Genomic DNA, 23,060 nt, shown 5'->3' on the forward strand with positions numbered 1-23,060 from the left:
TGGGGGGTTTTGTTACCCCTTTCTGTTTATTTAGCATATCCTTTAGAGTTCTGTTTGATCTTTCTATAACTGCTTGACCTGTAGGATTATGTGGTATGCCTGTAATATGCTTTATATTGTAATAAGCAAAAAACTGTTTCATTTTAACAGAGACATATGATGGAGCATTATCAGTTTTGATTTGTGCAGGTATACCCGTGATGGCCATAACTTCTAGCAAATGAGTGATTACAGAATCAGCTTTTTCAGAACTCAAAGCAGTTGCCCATTGAAATCCTGAATAAGTATCGATAGTGTGGTGTACATATTTCAGTTTTCCAAATTCTGCAAAGTGAAACACGTCCATCTGCCAGATTTCATTCCTTTGAGTACCTTTTGGGTTACATCCAGCTGGTAATGGCGTTTGATTGTAGAAGGAACAAGTAGGACATTTCTTTACTATTTCTTTGGCTTGTTGCCAGGTTATGGAAAAATCCTTTTTTAAACCTTTACTATTGACATGATGTTTTTTATGAAATTCTAAGGCCTCCAGCACATTTCCTATCAATAATTTATCAATTTCATCATTGCCTTGTGCTAGAGGGCCTGGCAGACCAGTATGGGATCGAATGTGAGTTATATATAAAGGATGACTCCTTTTCCTGATTGTATCTTGTAATTGAATAAATAGTGAAGTTAATTCTGAAGCATCAGGGATAAATTCTGCAGTCTCAATATGTAATACTACTCTTTCAGCATACTGAGAGTCGGTTACTATGTTGAGAGGTTCTGAAAAATCCATTAATACCAACAGAATAGCATACAATTCTGATTTTTGAACTGAATTATAAGGACTTTGAACCACTTTACTTAAATTTTCTGATTTGTAACCTGCCTTTCCTTGTTTGTTGGCATCTGTATAAAATGTACGAACTCCAGATATGGGTTTTTCCCATACAATTCGAGGCAAGATCCAATCAGCTCTCTTTATAAGATCAATTCTATCGCTTTTGGGATATTTGCTGTTAATTTCTCCCAAAAAATTACTGCAAGCTCTTTGCCAAGGTTCACTTTCTGTCCATAATTTTTCAATATCCTCCTTAGTTAAAGGTACAACAATTTCTGCTGGGTCTATTCCTGCTAATTGACGAAGTCTCAATTTTCCTTTCCAAATCAAGTCAGAGATTTTTTTCCACATAAGTTTTTAATTTTTTATTTGGTTTATTTGGTAAAAATATCCATTCTAATATAATATCTTCCCTCTGCATTAATATTCCTGTTGGAGAATGCCTAGAAGGTAAAATAACCAAAATGCAATCCAGCTTTGGATCAATACGATCCACGTGCCCTTCATGTACTTTCTTTTCTACCAAGGCCAATTCTTTCTCAGCTTCAGGTGATAATTCTCTTGGACTATTTAAGTCCTTGTTACCTTCTAAGGTTTTGAAGAAATTATGCAGTTCATCATTTTTTACCCCAACAATAGTTCTTAGATGAGAAATATCTCCAAATAATCTTTGAAAGTCATTAAGAGTCTGTAGTCTATCTCTCCTAATTTGCACCTTTTGGGGTCTAATTTTTTGTAGCTCTATTTTATATCCTAAATAATTAATAGAATCTCCTCTTTGTATCTTTTCAGGAGCAATTTGTAATCCCCAGCAAGGCAAAATTTTCTTTACTTCTTCAAACATTCTTTCTAAAGTATCTGCATTTGAGTCAGCTAGTAAAATATCATCCATATAATGATAAATTATAGATTTAGGAAATTTTTTACATATCACTTCCAATGGCTGTTGTACAAAATATTGGCACAGAGTTGGGCTATTCAACATTCCTTGTGGGAGGACTCTCCATTGAAATCTTTTAACCGGTTGAGAATTATTGTAAGTAGGCACTGTGAAAGCAAATCTTTCTCTGTCTTTTTCTTGTAAGGGTATTGAAAAGAAACAGTCTTTTAAATCAATAACTATGAGAGGCCATCCTTTTGGTAACAGAATAGGCAAAGGAATTCCAGATTGTAGAGAGCCCATTGGCTGAATTACTTTGTTAATTGCTCTAAGGTCTGTTACCATTCTCCATTTACCAGATTTCTTCTTAATAACAAATACAGGAGAATTCCAAGGGCTGGTTGATTCTTCAATATGCTGAGCATTTAACTGTTCTTCTACCAGCTCTTCTAAAGCCTGGAGTTTCTCTGTTGTTAAAGGCCATTGCTGGACCCATACAGGCTTGTCTGTTAACCATTTTAAAGGTAGAGATATTGTTGTTTTTGGAAGATCATTAGTTGTTGTGCCCTGTTCTTGTATAATATGGATGGCTGGTGACCACTCAGAATAATGCCTTCTAATATTTCTCTCAGAAACATGTGCTAGTTTATGATTTGTTTCTGAGACTGGAGGGATATTAATCTGAGTATTCCATTGTTGTAACAAGTCTCGACCCCACAGGTTCATAGCTATGTTAGCCACATATGGTTTTAATTTTGCTCTCTGTCCTTCTGGACCTATACATTCGAGCCATCTTGCACTCTGTTTCACCTGAGATAATGTCCCAATTCCTAACAGTTGAATGTTTATCTCCTGAAGAGGCCAAGTTGGATGCCAAAATTCTGGTGCAATTATGGTAACGTCCGCACCTGTGTCTACCAGACCAGACAACAAAACACCATTTATTTTTATCGATAATTTTGGTCTTTGTTCATTAATAGAAGTTTGCCAAAAAATTTTCTTTATGTTTTCTCCTGAATTTTCTATTCTCTCTGTTTCATCATCCTGACCAGCATGACTTATTCCAATAGGCATTTGGTTATTTAATTGCTCTGAGTAGGGGTTTCCTCTACGACTGCAGGAAAGGTTTGAACTGGATTTGCTATTGGGGCCTGCATGAGGCCCCTCTGGGAGTTTCCCGAAGCTTGAGGCAGAGGATTACCCTGTCTGTCCCTTGTTGATCTACATTCGTTGGTCCAGTGTTTTCGCTTACCACACCTTCTGCATACTCCAGAAGGAAGGGGCAGTCTGTTGCCATTGTTCCTTGAAGAAACATTGTTTCTAGGAATGACCTGTTTACAGTCCCTTTTCAAATGTCCTTGCTTTCCACATCTAAAACATCTAACATTCCTCAAACCTCTTGAAATTGCTTCTCCTACCCACGTATCATCATGCTCATGAGCTTCAACATTAACCGTGTCTCTAATCCAATCTTCCAAAGGTGCAGATCTTGCCTTTAATGGCCTGATTATTGTTTTGCATGCTGCATTCGCATTCTCAAAGGGCAAAGACTCAATTATTATCTTACTAGCTTCTGAATCCGGGACCATTCTCTTTACTGCTGAAGCCAGTCTTTGTAAAAAATCTGTGAAAGATTCTTTTGGGCCTTGTACAACCTTTGTAAATGACTCAGTTTTTTTTTTCCTGGTTCCTCAACTCTGTCCCATGCATTCAAGGCTGCTGTTTGACATAAAATTAGGGTTTGGACATCATATAAACATTGTGCTTGTGCTGAAGCATATTGACCTTCTCCAATAAGCTGATCCTGGCAGACTTGTATTCCTTTATCCCTCCACTGTTTTTCTATGTTTTTAGCTTCATCCTTGAACCAAGTTAGCCACTAAAGCCTTTGACTGGGTTCAAGAACAGCTTGTGCCAGCTCCCGCCAATCCTGTGGTACAATCCTATTATATGTTGACCAAGAGTTTAACATTTGCTTTACATATGGGGAATGCATGCCATAAGATACTATTGCCTCCTTAAACCTTCGTAAATCTAACATTTCAATTGGAGCCCAAATATTTTGTGTAGTCATTTGATCAGGCAACTGCTGTACGGTTACTGGACAAACTAAGGGTGACTGTGTGAACACAGGCTTTCTTTCTGTAACCCTATGATCCAATCTTGAAGCAACTTCACTGTTAGTTTCTTCTGTCTGAGTTTTTACAGGTTTATCAAGTTTTTCTAAAGCTGTCATCCTGGCACTTAAATTGACTATCTTTTTAAATAGTAAAATGAGAATAAGCATAGTAATAAAATGCATAATTCGGTCAACATTAATCTTCTCATATAGCTGTTCCATTGTCAGACTGTCTAAAATTGCAAACAAAGCCCAATTTTCTTCCAATGAACACAGAAAACCCATTTTTTTAAATGTGGAAAAAAATTTCTCTTTTAAATAGTTTCCTTTAAAATATTCGATATGTTAAGTGACTTACCAAGTCCTCGTAGAAGAGTACCAATCCAAGGGAATTTCAAAACAGCCTCCTAGTGTCCGAGGTGTGAATCCAGAGAGAGAGAGAGAGAGAGAGAGAGAGAGAGAGAGAGAGAGAGAACACGCAAGAACCGTAGCCACAAGTTCTGCCTAAGAGCTTGAATCCAGCCACGTGTTCCCACTTGAGCCTAGTCAAGCCTTGGCTCTGGCTACCTTAAGCTCCAACCACGTGCGTTGGCTTTACAGGCAGGGGCCCTGTTCGGCAGGGCAGGCCTGAATTGTCTGTAGCACCGGCTTTAAGCAAGTAGCTCAAAGTTAGTCCAGCCTGAGGCCAAGCCGACCTGGGCCCGGGCTAGGGAGCCGGCCGCCCTGGTGGAAAACGGGACCTGCCGGCTGCCCTGGCGGGAGACCGGACCTGCCGGCCGCTCTGGCGGGAAACCGGACGTGCCGCCAAGCCAAGTTAAGTGTTTTTTAATGGATTCTTGTCACGTTGGGCGCCAAATGTAGATGTAACCAACGGTCTTATTAAATAAGAAACACAGAGCCAATTCAGAGAAGAAAGCCAAGAGGTCAGAGCTAAGAGCCTCACCCTTCCTGATTCAGGGATCCTCTCCAGCCAAGAGAGCTCTCCGAAAAGGACCTACTTCCTGTGTGTCTGTCTTTAAAGTCTTCCTGTTCTGCCTTCTCATTGGTTGTAAACCCAAACATGTGACTGCCTCGTCACTGCCTGAATGTACAGCCCTCCAGGTCCTTAAAGGCGTGCGCCACCGCAGCCACGCACTTGCTATGACTCTAATAGCTCTGACCCCCAGACAACTTTATTTATTAACATACAATTAAAATCACATTTCAGTATAAGTAAAATATCACCACATACATGACTTTAATATCTCAAATATTAAGTGTACATTAGGCTTAAACAACCCTGTGAAATGCTGCATATGACTTATAAAGGTACCTGTAGGAACAGTACTTCTTTTATCCTTCAGTGTCCCATATACAAGATACTCGCAGAAATTTCTCTTTGTGATTATATCCAGCATGTGTGTGATTCTCTTATGTAATATTCTTACACTGGTGCTTTTATCTAAGGAACACTACATTTCATGCCTGATGAACTTTCCAGTTGTATTTGGAATCATCCTTAGGAAGGATGCAAGGTCATACTCTTGGCTCCATTTTAGGGAATCATCATTAGCTATCCTCCTATTCCACACCTACTTCTGATATTGTTGTTTAGAATTTGCATATTCACATAGCAATGTTTTGTTATGTTCCTTGCTGTTTGGAATAAGATGAAGTATGAATAAAAATGCCTGTAAAATATTTCTGAGTTATTGTATTTACTCTTTAAATATGGCACTAACAGCCACTAGCAAATTAGGATTCTGAATAGTAGGCTGCCATAAATTCTTTGGCCTGAAGAAATTAAAAGTCAATGGAATTTGACTAACATAGCATATGAGAAGTGAGAAAGAGGCATGGGTCATACCTTTTTGGATCCTGTGTTGTCAGAATTAAGGAGAGAGGAGGAAGGGTAGATAGGCTTTATCAATACAGTTCCAATAATAATTACTGCAACCAACAAAGCCCTGGGTAGTTCACAATTTGTTATTCTAACAAATAATAGCTACAATATCCAACATTTATATGGTGGTTCTAAAGTGCATCAAGATTATCTAATTTGTTTCTTACAATAAGCCCATGAATTAGCAAGGGCTAATTTATCATTCTCATCCTATATATGAAGAAGGTTAGCTTCAGAGAGGCAGTTGAATTCGGTCTTGGGTGCTGAGTTTGCACTTGACTCTGAAGTGACCTAGCCACATGGCAAAATGCTTTTCTTACGACTGCAAGCACATCATGGCACCAATAGGGAGTGAGGGTAATGTAGTTCTCCAACTTGGTGTCAAAAGAAAAGGTCTGTGAAATAAAGCATTGTTGCTAAGTCTTTCCTACTGCTGAAAATTTATTATTCTCTGATTATTTCCAGCAAACTGACTTCAGCAGTCACCCTTAGCTCTAACCTACTGAGTTTCTTCACTGTAGTTTGTTTCCCCGCCTTCTACATAGAAGAGTGACACATTTGAACAGTTACCAAAATTCTTTTTTTTTCCTTATTTGCTTTTATTGACATTCACTTCACATTTTTAATGCCATACTTCTACTCAATCATCTGGGTTAACCAAATTCTTAACCACAAAATCATCTCAACCAGAAATATAGAAATGTCCATTATGGTGCAATTTGCCTTAGTTTGAATAAAGTTTAAGTAGCCTGTGGTAGGCATCAAATAACTATTGATTGACTAATCAACATAAAGGCTGCCTTGAGAATAGCAGTTGGTGGCTCAGCCCTGGAGTACTGCCTGGCTTCTTGGTTAGAGTTGTTATGTCATAGTTAAATAATAACTTATAGCACCTTTATGCTTGTACTCAAAAGGATAACTTTTGTAAAGAGACAAGCACAAAAGAAGAAACTGAGCTGGGGGAAAGAGAGGATAGCCTGGACAAAAAAGATATATAATTTGATGTAGATAGTGTATAGTCCGTTCTTGGAAACGACATTCCCTGGTTTCTCTGTCTTATTCATCTGCTGGATGACTGCTGAGGCACAAATCCAGGGAAGCATAACTAGAGACCTGTCAAAAATTCCAAAGAAGGCCAGAGATATGGCTCATTAGGTAAAAACACTTGCCACCAATCCTTAAGATCTGAATTTAAACCCAGGATCCACATGGTTAAAAGAACTCCTGCAAGTTGTCATCTACCCCACCACCACCACCACCACCACCATACATGGAATAATTTTTTTAAGCAGACTATTGTATTCTGTCCCCTAGAATTCAAGGACTCTGTAGTATTTTCTGTGTAAGACACTGTCTAGTAAGAAAGATTTTGGGCTCTAGATTTTGGAAGAAAATTTTAATAAGATGGTTAAAAAGTAATTCTATGCTTTTTTTTTTTTTTTTTTGTCCCTGGATCAAAAAAGACCAGAAAGACATTAGACAAACATGATAATGTCTTGTCTTTCAGACAGATTTTCTGGAAATTTGTGACTTTCACAAATCTAAAACAACAACAAGAAAAAATAGAAGCACTTTCTAGTCTCAGGCCAGGCTCCATAGTCAGCTGTCTATTTTTCTTGCCACCCAGATACTAAAGAGTTTGGCATCCGTGGGATCTTAGTGTCTGGATCTGGAAGGGAAACTCTCCCACCCTGCTTTATCTGTAGGCTGGATAAAGGTTTGGGATTTAGCAATAGGCTTTGCTAGCTCAGCTTGTGAAAATCACATTCTTTATCAACTCCCCAGATGGTTTAGATCATTAAAAACACAACAAAACAAAACAAAAGCCCTTCAGAGTGTACACTGTGAAGATATTCTCTAATTTCCAAGAAAAATAAATATATGTGGAATTTCTCACGGATTTCTCACACTTTCTCAGCACACAGCCTGAACCGCTGTGGTGAATGGGAACTTAAAGCCACCGTTTTTGAAACTGCAAAGCCTTGTGCTGAATACTTAACTTCCAGCATCCCCTTTGCCTTTCCAGCTTGTCCATCAGCCCCCAACTCTCAGTCAGTATTTATCTCTTGGGGCTTAGCTTAAACTGAAAAGTGTATGTCTTTATTCAGTGAATTTGGGGCAACTGCTCTCAATAAGCAACAAAAACAAAAAGGCTGTTTCAAGTCAGAGAGACCTCAAGAAAGCGTCCCACCATCTGCCAAGGATGGAGGAGAGGGCCTGTGGGCCAACCTCTCTTTACTGAATAGAGGAAACAGTCCCATCCTCTATGTGTTCTGCACATCTCAGATCAAAATATAATGATCCTAGCAAAGAAATGGAATAAAATAGAAACAGCCACACTCAAGGGGCAGGCACTTAGAGGGCCAGACTCTGGCTTAGTGGGCCTCATTGACTATGATGTGGAGGTAAAACTGGAGAGCTGAGGAGAGTGGGGCTGGAGGGAAAAGGGGGTCTTGCTAAGCGGGCATGCACCACTGGGTAATGGCTGGCATTTGCAGATCTGCATGGCAGGGGAGCTTTTAGCGGTTTGCCACTGCCAGCTGATGTCTCTGGCAACATCAGTGCCAAGAAGCCAAAAATGAAGCAGGTGCAGGGGCAGAGGAACTGAGTGTGGGGGACAAGAGGGGGGGGGTTCAGAACAGAACTTCTGTTGTTAAAAAATTGCTTGCCTTCATTAAAACCTAAACAATGGTTCACTTTGACTCTGGTAACATTTTCAGTCCGCTGGAGTCCTGCACACACACTTAAGACAAGCCTCTTACATTTATGCACAGGACTAAGAGACTGTTTTGTTTGTCACTTTCCAAAGCTGTGGATTGTCTGCGAGCCTGCTGAAGTCCTGTGAGAGCAGCTTTCCTCCCAAAGCCAGGAGCATCTGCTTCGGAAAGTGCCCCTTTCCTCCCCTCCCTCCCAGAGTGCCCCCTCTTCAGAAAGTCCCACTTCTACACACCCAGGGCCTGGGAACAGGGGACTGTTCCTGAACTCCAGCATGGCTTCGCCCAGCACTGTGGCCAGCTCAGCCAGCTCAGCTCCAAGAAGCAGCTTTCTGATGAGAAAACAGAAGGACACACTGTCGCTTGCAATTTACATTTCTCTCAAAAGCTGTGTGCCAGCAACATTGTTCCCCTAGCCCAGCACAAATGACAGCAGGGAAAAGACAATGGGTGAGCAAAAGGGAGAAGGGATGGAGGTACAGGATCAGGATCAACAGAGGGCAGGAAGGAAGGCTTGCCACCAGCACAATAAAACTCCAGGATAAAGCCCTGAGCCATCTGCCGCCTGTTGCCCTGGCTCTACTGCTCCTGGCATGGACCTCAGTGGCTGCATTGCATGATGCAGTATGCTACAGTCCTATCTCACAGATACAGGACAACATCTAACTGCAACAGCCTTCCTTCCCCTACCTAGAGGAGCACAAAGCCTGAGAAGAGGATGCTGTGGGAAATCTGTTGAGTGGAAATGCACTTTGTGGTATTTTTTTTTAACTTTTTATTGATTCTTTGTGGATTTTACATAATGTATCCAGATCCCATTCATCTCCCTGTCCCCTGGCTTCCACCCTCTGCCCTTGCAACCTCCTCCCAAAAACAAAAGTTTTAAAGTAAAAGCAATAAAACAAAACATAAAAAAGTCTTGGTATGGAAGCTGTTGTAGTGTGGCCCAGTGTGTCAGTCACACAGTATGCCCGTTAGGCCATACATCTTTGCTTGTGTTTGTTGCAATGAATTATTGGTCTGGTTGGAGGCCTCTGGTTTCTGCTACACCCTGGATACTGGGCCCTCACTGGGACTCCTTTCCGATATGCTATTGTTGCTTTGTGTCCTGGCGATCCTGTAGCTTTGGATCTGCAGGTCCAGGCCCTTCAGGTGCTCCAGCAGTTCATAGATGAGGTGGGTGGGTAGTGGGATGGGCGACCTAGTAGTCCTGGTTCTGGGCCTGGGTGGTAGCTGGGTTGGTCAGCCTGCTAGCTTTCCCTCATCATCACCGCATAAGCGAGCTCTCCGGAATCACCCAATGTAGCAGGCAGCCAGGAGCTATGCCAGTTCTCTTGCTCTCACATCCTGGGTTCGAGCTCACCCTCACCGACACCACCAGGGCCAGCACTACTGTTTGGCCCAGGTGAGGTGCAGGGTCCACTTTCCAGATTGCTGCAACAATGAGGGTCAGGGCCAGCTCTTTCATTTTCATGCCCGTGAGGTCAGCTCTCTGCCTGTTGCCCGTGGCAAGAGGTAGAGGAGGGGAGGGTATATGTTCCTTACGCTTGCCATCCCGTGGCATATGAGGTAAGGAGTGGTGCAGCTCTCCTGCTCTCATGCCCACAGGCCCGGCTCACCTGCACCCCTGCCAACAGGGACAGCCCTAGTGTGTTGCCCAGGCGAGGTGCCATGGCATGCTCCTGTGTGCTGTAGCTGGTGAGGGCCCGGGCCACACTTTATGTTTTCTAATAGAAACCAATGCAGTGGGAGAAATAGAAAGCGTGCTTGTTTTTGTATAATTTTAGAAGACACAGAAATGGCAACACTCGCCTCCAAGCCAGATGCTCTGCACGAACTACAAAGAGTTTGATTTATCACAATGTTGTGGTTAAGAATTTTTAGTATTATTTAACATGGATGGATTGGTGACTTGTGAGGAGTAGCCCCTAGGAGCTAGGTTTGCTTCGTTAATAATTGTGGAGAATTGACTATCATTTGGTCTGTCTCAAATCACGCAGATATTCTGTTCTCTTCACAGTATTATATGTGTATTCTAAGCCTCTAAAGCCCAGAAAAATAGTTGAAATCCTGAAGATAGATAGGCTCAGTTAAATTCCAGAAGAGTAAGTTGGGAAACAGAACTACATTCTTCAAGAAAGCAGAGGTTTCCTCTAAGTGTGAATGAAGCAGGAGACACTGACCTTGAACAATAGTAATCTGCAAGTCTGAGACTTCTGAGGGAAACCTGGGCAGGGTAGGACAACACCACCTTGACAGAACTGTGAAAGGGCATTTCAGAAGCCAAAGCAGAGACAGCTAGTGATATATAACACAGATCAGTCTGAAGACCCAAAAACAGCAGAGGTCGTAAAGGAAGAAAATAGTCACTTGCAGCGGGTGGACACTTCAAATACTCAATACGTGAGGATTTGAGATAAATACGCTCAAATCTAGAAAGGAAACGGAAAGAAAAAACTATTTCAAAACCTTGAGTGCAAAACTACAGGGACTGGTTTCTGACAAATACTGTTTTGACTGTTGTGGTTGTATTTATTAAATATTAAACTATAGAGCCAGGTGAGAGTGTAGCTAGAGTTTTCCTGCCTGGCCCACAGTCAGGACAAATCTCTGACACCCGCCAGTCCCACAGCCGTCAGACCCAACCAAGTAAACACAGAGACTTATATTGGTTACAAACTGTATGGCCGTGGCAGGCTTCTTGCTAACTGTTCTTACAGCTTAAATTAATCCATTTCCATTAATCTATACCTTGCCACATGGCTCATGGCTTACCGGCATCTTTACATGCTGTTTCTCATCATGGCGGCTGGCAGTGTCTCTCTGACTCAGCCTCCTGTTCTCTCAATTCTCCTCTCTGTTAGTCCCGCCTATACTTCCTGCCTGGCCACTGACCAATCAGTGATTTATTTATTGACCAATCAGCAACACATTTGACATACAGACCATCCCACAGCACTTCCCCTTTTCTTTTCTTAAAAAGGAAGGTTTTTAACCTTTACACATTTCCAAAGTCAGCTTGGTATATTTGGGAATTTGGGCGTAGCTTCTCTTACTACTTCCTGCTGGAGGGGGGTGCTGTATCTTATGGGGACACAAAGAATATTTTAGGGTTATGGAGTAGTCCATGAGTGTGTATCGTCTGAGCCAGTTGCCTTGAAACGGTTCTGGATGTTGGATCATCTGGGTCATGGTGTCATCGGAGACCTTTCAGGTGGTCTTGGCTGGTCAAACCTGATGTATCTTAATCTGGAACAAATCCATAGCCTTTGACTTTCTGTGGGAACAAAAGCAGAGCCTCCTTTCCAAAGTAACATATCCTTACATCCAAAATTTGAAGTCAAGGTACCTTTAAAATATACATTTTGGCATAACTCAACAGTTTTTACAATCAAATGTTTTTCTGCAGTTAAAAATCCCAAAGACAACACAATCCAGATTCTCTGTGTAATATTCATCTTTACGTGGCTTATTTTTTATATTAATTTTACTGTCTCTTTAAAGACTTTATTTTTTTAAAACTATGTATTTATTTATATAACTGTATATTTCACCTTTTTTTGTCTCTTTCAAGCCTACGTATATTTTACACACATTGTAAACTATTTTTGTTTTGTTTTGTTTTGTTTTGTGCTAGCAAAGTCTAAATCCACCATGCAGCTTAATGTGCCACTTGCAGAGGCCTCATTTCTACCATACGGCGGCAGGTCGAGCACACACACCAGGAACCCGCCAGTAGCTCAAACTGGCAGATGCTGCTCATTTGAGAGAGACAATTAGGAAGCTGTTTACAGCTCCGTTTTAGAATCTTTTCTCAGTTTTTAGGTGGAAACTCTTGCCACCACGTTGGACACCATTTGTAGCTAGAGATTTCCTGCCTGGCCCACAGTCAGGACAAACTCTCTCACCTGCCAGTCCCACAGCCACTCAGACCCGACCAAGTAAACACAGAGACTTATATTGGTTACAAACTGTATGGCCGTGGCAGGCTTCTTGCTAACTGTTCTTACAGCTTAAATTAATCCATTTTTATTAATCTATACCTTGCCACATGGCTCGTGGCTTACCGGCATCTTCACATGCGGCTTGTCATGGTGGCGGCTGGCAGTGTCTCTCTGACTCAGCCTTCCACTTCCCAGTTTTTTCTCCTCCTTGTCCCGCCTATACTTCCTGCCTGGCCACTGACCAATCAGTGATTTATTTATTGACCAATCAGCAACACATTTGACATACAGACCATCCCACTATAGGTCCCAAAGAAGCTGCGCCATGACCAGAGTTCTTTTAACGAAACTGAGAAATTTTAGCAGATATAGTTTTTCATAGTAGACTGTGATAATGTTAATAAAGTACTTTGAGCAATGAAAAAAAAAAGTACTGTGGGATGGTCTGTATGTCAAATGTGTTGCTGATTGGTCAATAAATAAATCACTGATTGGTCAGTGGCCAGGCAGGAAGTATAGGCGGGACAAGGAGGAGAAAAAACTGGGAAGTGGAAGGCTGAATCAGAGAGACACTGCCAGCCGCCACCATGACAAGCCGCATGTGAAGATGCTGGTAAGCCACGAGCCATGTGGCAAGGTATAGATTAATGGAAATGGATTAATTTAAGCTGTAAGAACAGTTAGCAAGAAGCCTGCCACGGCCATACAGTTTGTAACCAATATAAGTCTCTGTGTTTACTTGGTTGGGTCTGAGAGGCTGCGGGACTGGCAGGTGAGAGAGTTTGTCCTGACTGTGGGCCAGGCAGGAAATCTCTAGCTACAAATGGTGTCCAACGTGGTGGCAAGAGTTTCCACCTAAAAACTGAGGAAAGATTCTAAAACGGAGCTATAAACAGCTTCCTAATTGTCTCTCTCAAATGAGCAGCATCTGCCAGTTTGAGCTACTGGCAGGTTCCTGGCGTGTGTGCTCGACCTGCCGCCATATGGCGGGAATGAGGCCTCTGCAAGTGGCACATTAAGCTGCATGGTGGATTTAGACTTTGCTAGCACAAAACAAACAAAAAAAAAGAGTATTTTGGGCTACACACTGCTTGGATAAAAGCATAGAGACCCACGATAGCTCCCAGAGATGGTGGTAAACTACCGCCGCCATGTTGGGAAGCTGAGGTGGGCGGAGCCAGCAGCCACAGCTGCTGCAGTTTAATGCAATAGATTCACAATAAGACAGATTCAGATGTAATAGTTTACAATGTGTGTATAATGTACGTAGGCTTGAAAGAGACTAAAAAGGTGATATATACAGTTATATAAACAAATACATAGTTTTAAAAAAATAAAGTCTTTAAAGAGACAGTAAAATTAATATAAAAAATAAGCCATGTAAAGATGAATATTACACAGAGAATCTGGATTGTGTTGTCTTTGGGATTTTTAACTGCAGAAAAACATTTGATTGTAAAAGCTGTTGAGTTATGCCAAAATGTATATTTTAAAGGTACCTTGACTTCAAAATTTGGATATAAGGATATGTTGCTTTGGAAAGGAGACTCTGCTTTTGTTCCCACAGAAAGCCAGAGGCTATGGATTTGTTCCAGCTTAAGATACATCAGGTTTGACCAGCCAAGACCCCCTGAAAGGTCTCCGATGATACCATGGCCCAGATTATTCAACATCCAGAATGGTTTCAAGGCAACTGGCTCAGACGATACAGCCTCATGGACTACTCCATGATCCTAAAATTTTCTTTGTTTCCCCAGAAGATACAGCACCCCCCTCCAGCAGGAAGTAGTAAGAGAAGCTACGCCCAAATTCCCAAATATACCAAGCTGACTTTGGAGATGTGTAAAGGTTAAAACCTTCCTTTTTAAGAAAAGAAAAGGGGAAGTGCTGTGGGATGGTCTGTATGTTAAATGTGTTGCTGATTGGTCAATAAATAAATCACTGATTGGCCATTGGCTAGGCAGGAAGTGTAGGCGGGACAAGGAGGAGAATAAAGCTGGGAAGTGGAAGGCTGAGTCAGGGAGACACTGCCAGCCGCCACCATGACAAGCCGCATGTGAAGATGCCGGTAAGCCACGAGCCATGTGGCAAGGTATAGATTAATAAAAATGGATTAATTTAAGCTGTAAGAACAGTTAGCAAGAAGCCTGCCACGGCCATACAGTTTGTAACCAATATAAGTCTCTGTGTTTACTTGGTCGGGTCTGAGTGGCTGTGGGACTGGCAGGTGAGAGAGTTTGTTCTGACTGTGGGCCAGGCAGGAAAACATTAGCAACATGAGAGCTATACTTATCTGTGGGTATAAGGTTAAGTATTTAGAACACAGAAGTTATGTAGGTTTAGGGAAACGGCAGTAGGTCTCCCCGAGGATACCAGCCTTTCCTAGCCATGGCTAGTTGGCTAGTTTTAAGTACCAACAGCAATGAATCCCCTCCTACTGAGCCTTAGTGTCATTAGACAGCTGTTGGTTATCCCTAAGACAAAAAAGCCACCTTTGTACCTTTGGGAATACCTTGTCAGGTCCATCATAAGGTCAATGTTGTGGTCTGTAGGCTTTACAACTAGGTAGGACTTCTTATTTTCTTCCTTGGCAGCTTGCATAGCACCTTCTAATAGTATGAGAGGTAGTCCAGAAGACTCAGTTTCAGCTCAATTTCTCTAAGGCTTTTGTCCAAGCCCGTGCTGTCTTCTAAAATAGCCTTTTGTTTGTTTGTTTGTTTTTTTGTTTTTTGAGACAGGGTTTCTCTGTGTAGCTTTGCGCCTTTCCTGGAACTCGCTTTGTAGACCAGGCTGGCCTCGAACTAACAGAGATCCACCTGCCTCTGCCTCCCAAGTGCTGAGATTAAAGGCGTGTGCCACCACCACCCGGCCTTTTTTTGTTTTTTAAGAAACAGTTGGAGGGTATTATAGAGATCCAGATCCACAACTGGTTAAAATGCAGGAAATAAGTGTCCATAGGGGTTTCCAACCCCAAATGATACATCTACAAAGCAAACTGTACACCTAAGTCTTTAGGAAAGCCATGGAAGAAAGGGCAGAATGATTTTAAGAACCAGAGGACACTTGCTTCAGGATAGTGTCTTCTAGATATGTCAGGAAAGTGACATCCATGATGTCTCAACAATATAGTTGCCTAAACAAGGCCTGTACATTGAAAACACCAGTTGACATGTCAGTGTGGGTGAGGGAGATTTCACAAGTTCCCCCACTAAATGAAGAGCTACAGGCAACCAATTGCTGCTGAGAGAGAGAACTCCCCCTGGAAAAACCTCCTCATAGGTTATCTAATCCCAAGTTATCAGTCCTGAACACATACATGTACCTATGAGCAACACTAAAGGAACTCAGTAGGCTGTATATGTATATGTATATGTCAGTATGTATAAAACAATAATTAAAGAGGTCATATTTGAGAAGGAGTGGGGCATTTGGGGAAGTTGGAGTAAGGAGAAGAAAGGATGGAAATTATGCAAATATACTCACATATGAAATTCTCAAAAATTTTAAATTTAATTAAATTAAAATGAATTCAAAATGAAAGCAGAATAGTGTTTTAGAGATTCAGAAGTTTGAAGGTAAATGCAATAAAATGGTTTTACTTTAACATGATATACACATGTGTGAAAATTTCATATTGATCCCATGAATGTATATAATTAGTGCTTCATTGATTTTAAACACACACACACACATACACACACACACACACACACACACAGAATCAGACATGATGACACATGAGTTTAATCTCAGCACTTGAAAGGCATAACCAGACAGATCTCTGTTAGTTAAAGGTCAGCCTGGTCTACATAATGAGTTTAAAGCTAACCAGGAATATCTACTGAGACCATGACTTTAAAAAATTAAGGTATATAAATATCTCCATTAACAAAATATAAGTGATTAAGGAAAGTGTGGTACATGAATAAATTATGTCTTAGAAAAATGCTATCTGACATGAGACACTGCTTCTGGTATGTTTCTTATTGAAAATTATCTATAACATAGTATATATCAACTATTTTAATTATGAATGTAGCTACTGGTCTAAAGTGCTCACAATAGCTATTCCAGAGTTCCAGAATTAATGATGTTTTTCTTTTTTTTCCCTTTACTTTTTCAAAACCTTCCAAATCAAGTTAATATATTTTAACTCTTATTTGAAGAGTAGTCTATATATAAAAATGCACAAATCAATACATAGCTCATGAATTTTAGGACACCTAAACAGTCACATCAGTTGTGTCTAGAGATCACACACATCAAGAAACAGCATCACTAGCTTCAACATTGCAGTTGATATATTGTGCACCCCAATAAAGTTATCTGGGGGTCAGAGAACAGAACAGCCACTATATTAAACCTAGATTTAGGCAGTGGTAGCATACACCTTTAATCCTAGCATTCAGGAGGCAGAGATCCATCTGAATCTCTGTGAGTTCAAAGTCATACTGGAAACAGCCAGGCATGATGACACACACCTTTAATCACAGGAAGTGATGACAGGAAGCAGAAAGGTATATAAGGCGTGAGGACCAGGAACTAGTCTTTAAGCTTTTAGCTTTTAGAAGCAGTTCAGTTGAGTTACATTCAGATGAGGATTCAGAGGCTTCCAGTTTGAGGAAACAAGATCAGCTGAGAAGTTGGCGAGGTGAGGTTATCTGTGGCCAGTTCTGTTTCTCTGATCCTTCAATGTTCACCCCAATACCTGGATCCAGGTTTGCTTTTATTAATAAGACCTTCTAACAATTCATCTACACAGCATTCCATCCCTTCCCTTTCCATTTCCCAGTCTCTACCTTGAGGATGCAAATTGATCCAAACTTCCAAACATGTTAATTAAATTGCCCTCTGTGTACTTTTAAATGAAAGAATCATACTGCATATAATATTTTGATTCAGGATTTTTTTCATTCAGCATTGAAGATATTTTGTTAAGGAAAGATCTGTCAGGCAGACATTTCTGCAAGGCAGTTGGCAGTATCAGGACTTTCTTCAGATGATTCTAGGCTCTATTACAATGCATCTACCCATCTTCTTGGTCTGTGCCATGAATCCAGTAGTGGTTCTTACTTAACTTGTCAAGATCTTGACATCAATTCTTTCAAGATGCTATTTTTAAGTCATAGTTTTAATCATGTGAGCCACATTTAAACTGTTGTGTCTTGTTCACTTTTAATTAACAACCATTAGATGTCGTCTAGGAGGAGCCCACACTATGACTTTAAGGCAACATTTCCCCATTATACAGACATGAGGAAGCAATATGAGTCAGGACTTTCTTCATCTAGATTTACCCATCTGTTAGAGAACTTGGACTCAAATGGTCCTCAACTGTGTCTAATTTCCTCATTGTTTATAGTTAAATTCTTCATTGGAAAGGAACATTCTAGAGAATCAAATGTCTACCTTTCTTTGACTTTCTCTGCCTAGCTCAGTGTTTAACACTTAATAACTATAATATTTTGTTGTTAAGCATAAATATGTTGGTATTTAGTTTAATATTTTTTGAGTATCACTCTTTATAAATTGTTTCCTCAGAATAAATAAACAGACTAGTCATCTCTGTAATACTGACCATTATCATGGCATTGGATTCTGATTCTTTTAGTATGTAGAGAAAATGGATCTAGGAACTAGACATAGAGACATATGTAAAAGAAACATTGACAAGAAGAACTACAAGCAGGGATATAGCTGGGTCATTTGATCTATCTTACTCATTCTTTAGACATCATTCCTCTCAAATAACACAAATACTGTATACAACAATTATGAAGTCGGTTAACATAATGCTTAGTGTATAACTGGAAAGAAAAGCAAAGTGAAAACAAGATAAATATTACAGTACAAAGTCAGGCATTGATTCTCTTTTAGGGCATTAACAAAACATTTTCAAAAGAGAAGTTAATATACCTATGTTGGTCTATGGTAAGAGACCGATAAGAAAAAAAAGTCATCAGTTGTCTTCAATCTTTACTTGATGGCTTTGACCACCCTGATCCCTTGCCTGTGTTTCATAGACACATCAGGCAAATTTACTAATCTGAGTTTTAATTTACTTGATTAAAGGCTGTGTTTTATTAAATTATAATGTCATGGAGTTACTTTACCATAAAGTAGTTCGCAGTAAGATGTGGTGATATTGTGTTCCCCAATATATCGTGCACCCTAATAAATTTATCTGGGGTCAGAGAACAGAACAGCGACTAGACAGACATAGAGACCAGAAAATGGTGGCACTTACACCTTTAATCCTAGCCTTCTGGAGGGAGAGATCCATCCGGATCTTTGTGAGTTCAAAGCCACACTGGAAATAGCCAGGCATGGTGACTCATGCCTTTAATCCCAGGAAATGATGGCAGAAAGGTATATAAGGTGTGAGGACCAGGAACTAGAGCTAGTTGAGCTTTTCAGGCTTTCGAGAAGCAGTTCATCTGAGATCCATTTGCATAAGGACTCAGAGGCTTCCAGTCTGAGGAAACAGGATCAGCTGAGGAATTGGCAAGGTGAGGTGGCTGTGGCTTGTTCTGCTTCTCTGATCTTCCAGCATTGACCCCAGTATTTGGCTCCAGGTTTGTTCTTATTAATAAGACCATTTAAGATTCGTGCTACAGTAAGACACAAACGTATAGATAATATAGTGTCCTTTATGCCTTGAAGATTTCATCTACCAGCTTTCAAATGCTTAAAAAATAATTTTAAATGTACAAATTATTTTTCCCCTGAAGGTTAAGAATGTTTCTAAATATTGGCATTCAAGTAATTTATCTTCTGGAATTTCATGATGATATCACTGTGCTCATTCTTTTTATATGCCTGATCTTTGAATACAGAAAATGTACTACACTGGACCATCCTGCCTCCCTGTCCCAAGTGAAGGGATTACAGGCATGCACCACCATGCCATGCTTAGTTTTATTATTGCCTTTAGCATCTCTCCAGGCTAAATCTTCTTATCTAATCTGAGAGATTTCCCACACTTAAGGATATCTAGCTGGGCTGCCCTCCCCCAAGCCAGGAACACCTGCAAGCTTAGACAGCATACTTAATGCTAAAACAAAAATTTTCTAAAAAATCTTCAAAAGTCTGGTAAGTGAGAATGAGAACAGAAACAACCAGAAAGAGAATGAGAGAAGCAAAACTGAGCTTCAGTGAGCCTTCCAGGCACTTGTGCTCTGCCAGGCTATACATGCTTAATCCTCTTGACAATTTTACTCACTGTTATTTATTATTCCAATTTTTGGATTGTGTAACTGGGTTTCAGAGACATTATGTAAGTCTCCCTCAAAGCCATATGAGACACAAACTTAGGCATGTGTGGTGTCTTATTCAGGCGATTTCATTTGGGTTATTGCACACACATGAGAAGTCCAATGCTTTCCCAGAAGACTCTTCATTTCTCCACCCCTTACTTAGTATTTTCAACTGGGCTGAAAACTGCTTCATAGTTGGCAGTGGATTTGAAATACTTGCTTCACATCTGATAGAAAAGTAATAATTTATGGTCACAGGTCTACTGTGAATCTATTTGTATTTTGTTTTAAAAATGTTTAATATGGTGCTTCACTATGCTGTGCATTTTAAAGTGCAAATGTACTTTGTTGGTAAATATGATTGAATTAGGCTTACATATCATTTTCTGTTTGCATAATGTGATTCCATTCTATTAAACATTTTGATGACCATTGGTCTGTAAGGATCACAGGCAGTCATAGCTTTAGTAGTGGCCTTCTTTAAATGAATCTTTCATGAGCTACTAGGGCTAAGCCCCATGTCCTCTCTACCCCTACATCCTGAAATAAGTCTCAGTCTGTTTTTTTTACTTGGAACCTATAGATGAGAAGGGAAAAGTCTTACATGAAATTAGTGAGTTTGATGACACACAATGAACTATTCAGTTTAATAATTAACTAACATCCACCATAGTATCCATGCCACACTTCCCATGTGTGTTGCAAGAGTTCATTCTCACAGCATTTCTATGAGCTTAGTCCTACCATTATCACCAGTTACCAGTGACAAACTCAGGGTATAGGAGGTTAAATAAGAATGGTTTTTTCACACTGTTAGGGATCAAATCCAGACTTAGTGTGTGCTAAATAAGTGTAATATTCCCAGGCCCAAGAATTTTTATTTAATCTCCTGTAGCACGATCCAGACAAATCTCTCTCACCCTCGGTCCTACAGCTACTTATAAAATAATCCTTCAGAAGTTTATATTAATTATAACTGCTCAGCCATTAGCTCAGGCTTATTACTGACTGGCTCTTACACTTAATTTAACACTTAATTTTTATCTATGTTTAGCCATGTGGCTTGGTACATTTTCTCAGTTCTACCTTGTCATCTTGCTTCCTCTGTGTCTGGCTGGTGACTCCTGAGTTAGCCTTCCTCTTCCCAGAATTCTTTTAGTCTGCTTGCCCCTCCTATACTTCCTGCCTGGCTACTGGCCAATCAGCATTTTATTAAACCAGTGTACAACAGCATTATCCCACAGCAATCTCTTACTTTTTAAACTTAACAAACTGGCTTTTTAGCCCCTTATCATATTCATAACATGATGCCTCTTTCTAAGATAATTATGTAACTCATATGTTGATAATGGTTCCCATGCTGGTTGGAAGGAGCAAATAGATGTGGGTTAGAAAGCACAAGTAAAGAATAATAAAACACACACACACACACACACACACACACACACACACACACACACACACACAGAGAGAGAGAGAGAGAGAGAGAGAGAGAGAGAGAGAGAGAGAGAGAGAGAGAGAAATGTAACTACCAGCTTTTGATCCACCATTATGATTTAAAGCCTTTCATGTTGATAAGGGATACAGGTGATTTTCAACTTGAATTGAGAATCAGCTGAAAGATCCACCTCTGAACCTGTCTGTGAGAGCATTTCCCAATCAGTTTAACCAAGGAATGAAGAGCCACCCTAAATGCGGGTCATATTATTCCACAGGCATGGCTTCTAGACTTAATAAAAAGAAGAAAGTCAGCTAGGCACCACAATCATCTCTCTGTGTGTTGTGACTGGACACTATGTGAGCACCCTCATGCTTGAGACACCTTTTGCTGAGACACTTCACCTGCTGTGATGGAGTACACCCTCAAACTGTAGCCGAGATAAAGCCCCTCTTCCAAGTAGGTTTCATCAGGTATGCAGTCAGAACATAAGAAAAATGAGTATGGCACTTAGCTGTTCAGATGTGGCCACCACCAACCTGATGCTTCAAACAGAGTGCTTAATATTGAACTTTCCCCGCTGGAGCCCCCTGTGATGACTGTGCCAGACTGACGTTTGTGCCACTTTCTGTTCACGGGACAAGATTGCTTCACTCTTTTCAGGATTCTGTAGCCACAATGCAAGGAATCGAATAAATAAAAATAATAAAAATGTGTTTCTTAGTTTGGGGTCTGGAAAGTCTTATGTCAAATCCAAGTGTTGACAGGCTCAATTCCACATAAGAATACACATCCTGGCTCAAGGATGGCACTTCTTACTGTCTTCATATGGTTAGTGGGGTGAGCATGTGCCTTGGGGCTTCTCTTCCAAGGATATCAGCCCTATTCCTGAAGACTTTGCCCTCATGGCCTAATCATCTCCCAAAGGTCCCACTTAATAGCATTGCCCTGGATGTTACAATTTCAACATGAGTTTCAGGAACACACAAGCAAGTAGTGTGGCCCAACTGAGACAGGGAAGAGTCACTACATTTGTTTTTCAAGGGAGAGCTGCGAGTACTTTCCCCAGCTTGTAGAAATTATGTCTTCCCTGTAGATGTAACTCTAAACAGTCTTATTAAATAAGAAACACAGAGCCAAATAAAGAGTTAAAAGCCCAAGAGGTCAGAACACTAACGAAAAGCCTTTAGCTTACCAGCCGCTGCCATCCTTCCCCTGAGAAAAGAGACCTACTTCCTGTGTGTCTGTATTTTTTATTGACTTTCTGTTCTGCCTTCTCATTGGTTCTAAACCCAACCACATAAATTCTTTGTTACTGCCTGTCTATACAGACCTCTAGGTCTCTATGGTTGGTACTTGGATTAAAGGCATGTGTCACCAAGCTGGCTGTGTCTTTGAACACACAGAGATTCTGTCTGCATGTGATTGGGATTAAGGGCATGTGCTACCACTACCAGACTTCTGCTAAATGGCTTGCTATTAGCTCTGACCACCAGGCAACTTCATTTATTAACATACAAATAAAATCATATTTCAGCACTAATAAAATATCACCATATTCCCCCTTCTATTCTAATAAAAAGAAAAAAGGAAAAAAGTTATAACTAATATAAGAAAACTATATACAATAAGTACAATAACTATATACAATATATACAAGCAATAAATACCTAAACAATGTCTAGTCCATTTGTATTTGACAAACTCAGAGAAAATATTCCATTACTTCCCCTCACACTTTGTCTCTCAAGGACATCCCCTTTTCAGATCTAAGTCTCTCTAGGAAGAGTGTACTCCCTGGTAACTGAAATATTAAAGTTAATGCAAATGTAGTGTTAGCAACGGAGGGAAAGAAATTCTCTCCCACCTACTCTTTCCCCTTGCTCACTGTCAAGCCAACATTGCAGAATCAGGAATAGACCATGCACAAAGTGGCAAAAGATAAAATCAGTAGAAACAGCAGCACAAAGCCACGGTATCAGAAGAGGTGGGTGCTCACAA

Source organism: Peromyscus californicus, unplaced genomic scaffold (genome assembly GCF_007827085.1).
Source record: "Peromyscus californicus insignis strain IS unplaced genomic scaffold, ASM782708v3 Scaffold_5__1_contigs__length_169319896, whole genome shotgun sequence".
Classification (NCBI taxonomy): domain Eukaryota; kingdom Metazoa; phylum Chordata; class Mammalia; order Rodentia; family Cricetidae; genus Peromyscus; species Peromyscus californicus.